The sequence below is a fragment of the Populus euphratica genome, unplaced genomic scaffold, assembly GCF_000495115.2.
Source record: "Populus euphratica unplaced genomic scaffold, PopEup_1.0 scaffold660.1, whole genome shotgun sequence".
Classification (NCBI taxonomy): domain Eukaryota; kingdom Viridiplantae; phylum Streptophyta; class Magnoliopsida; order Malpighiales; family Salicaceae; genus Populus; species Populus euphratica.
Window position 1 is genome coordinate 54,620 of NW_011500547.1, and position 2,833 is coordinate 57,452.

The window sequence follows — 2,833 nt, forward strand, 5'->3', positions numbered from 1 at the left end:
AACTTCAGCTCATTTGGACGTCTAGAACTTCAGATATGGCCAAAATACTGAACAGTGCTCGGGCTGGAGGACAGATTTGGGCTTCTTTATTGTTACTACAATTTGGACTTGAAAATGGTCTTTTTAGATCTTGGGCTCCATATGAAAGTTATAGGACTATGCCTTACCTTTCCATCCATATAAAGTTGATCTAAATCTGAGATCTAGATCTCTATATATGACCCAATTACTCAACAATGTTCCGATTTGGATTACACCGACATCTCTTTTCGAAGTTTAGCCATCTCTTTGTCCTTTCAATTTAAGTTCTTAAATTCATCAATCAATCCTTTCATTTATGTGATAGGCCTGCATTTAAAATGAACATTTACCATAAATTAAAGGTATCTTATATTATTAGATATATTATTATAAACATGGCTTTAGTTAAGGAGTTATTGATACTTGAAGTGCAAAATGATGATATAAAACCATGATAATAATGCACTTTTAAGTACTAATCACCAGACCACCTAGTAAGGCAATGAAGGCATTAACGTGTTTAAACATGATATTCATTCGATCAGACATTGTGGAGACCTGTAGTTCCTCTCCAGTTATTTTTCCAATGATCTCTCCTTGTGCTAAAGCTTTGGGGAAAACCCTCAAAACTTGACTACCTCTTAAAAATATAGCTATTGACACTCCCCTTATTAACCCAAGGCTGCCTTCTCCATACACTAAATAAATCTTTCTCTCAGCTAGTACTTGACCAAGATAATTTGCTGATTTTAAAAACTCTATTTCCTTCCCAAGACTGGATCCATCAAAAACATAAATGTTTCTTATGTGATGACTTGAGGAACTTACCATTTCTATACACTTTTATATCTATGGAATGTATAGGTTTAGTAGAAATGAAGGAAAGGAAGAGAAGATTTTATAGATGAGAACTTGAAAATGTAATCATAACACCTATATATAAATCAGCTAGAGTCTCTCTCTCTCTCTCTCTTTTTATTTATTTATTTATATTATTTAAAAAAACATATGTATGTGTAGGTAGTTGTAATTGTGGCTCACACCTTTCCTTAGTTTTACGTTCAAGAACAGCTTCAATGTCCTTTATGGGTTAGGGATATACTTCTTATCTAGTTTTCTTTAAAACTAGGAAACAAGGTCTTTTTAGTCAGATTTCCAAGACTATGTTGAGCATGTTCTTTATGAAAATGGAGCCATAAATCATGAATTGTAAGATGCACATCTCCACTATGATACGTCTCAAGAATCAATAGAAGATTATCTAAAGACCCTTTACTCAGCTCATCCTTAATCAATTGTATTTTATCTTCACGGTTTATAGAGACCACTTTTAAAGAATGACATGTTGCATTACAAGTTCATCTGGTATATATATGACATACTTTTAGTCTTTTTGCACGACATTTCTTTGCAAAAGTGCTTTTAACTATCTTGGGCATGTATGAAATAAAAGAATTGGAAGACTCACGTGATAATTGGACATTTGCTTTAATTAGCCAGCGAATCTCTTCAGGAATTCCATGATTTATTAACAACCTCAATCTTGCACAGCTAGCTTGGTAAATTTTTGTAATCACATTCTGAGACAAAGTGGAAAAATGCTTTTTCAATTTTTCAAGAGTGGTGTCCATTTTTTAAAATGGGAAGTGGAAAAGAGATACAAAGAAAAGAGAAGGAATAAGGAATTGCACACATATATACACAAATATAAGTTATTATGAGAAATTAAAAGAAATGACTTAAGTCAAGAAGTATCATTATCACTTCATTCAAAAACTTTCCTTTATCTTGGGTACTCCAATAAGGTGGCAATCTCCTAAAGCAAGAAATTGATATTTTTAGCAAACCAGGGCATTGAACTAAAAGAAAGTAAAGATTCTTCAGGAAAATAATCATCGATTGGAATAATGTTGGATGTCCAATCTATTGTCACTCTTGAGAAAAGATTCGCATCAACATTTTTAGTGATTTCTTTCTGAGAATAAATCATTTGTAAATCTTCATATTCATCCAACTTAGTTTTACTCAAAGTAGATTCAAGTTGATCATAAAGTAATTCTTTAATAAAATCTACTTTTTGTAAATCATTATCATCTCCAAGTTGCTTGTAAATGTTGAAAATATTTATCTCCAATTTCATGTTTTCAAATGATAGCTTTAATAGTCCATTCCTACAATTAATCAATGTATTTTAAGTTGCAAGAAACGAACGTCCTAAAATAATAGGAAATGAATTATATGCTTTAGCAGGTTGTGTGTCCAAGACAATCAAATCCACATGATAAATTAATTTATCTACTTATATTAACGTATCTTCAACTATTCCTCTAGGCATTTTTATAGATCTATTAGTAAGTAAGAGAGTTATAGAAGTTGGTTTTAACTCACCTAGATTGAGATTCTGAAAAACTGAATATGAAAGTAAATTCACACTAGTTCCAAGATCAAGTAACGCTCTTTCAATTTTATGTTCTCCAATAAAGCAAGAAATTATAGGATAACTAGGGTCTTTATATTTCAAAGCATTGTTGTTTTGAAGAATGACAATTACTTGTTTGGCTAAAAAGGCTTTCTTTTTCACATTTAGTTTGCTCTTCACAATGTATAGATCTTTCAAAAATTTAGCATAAAAAGAAACCTGTTTAATAGCATTGTCTTTTAATGAAAAAAAAAAAGTTTTAATATGATGGTGTTCATCCTACAATTTAAGTCATTATAGGTGTTACAAACCTCCCCAAATTCCTTTAAATGCAAGAATGGATTTTCTAAATCTAAGTCATGAAAAGAAGGTAAAAGTTTAATAATGCCTGAC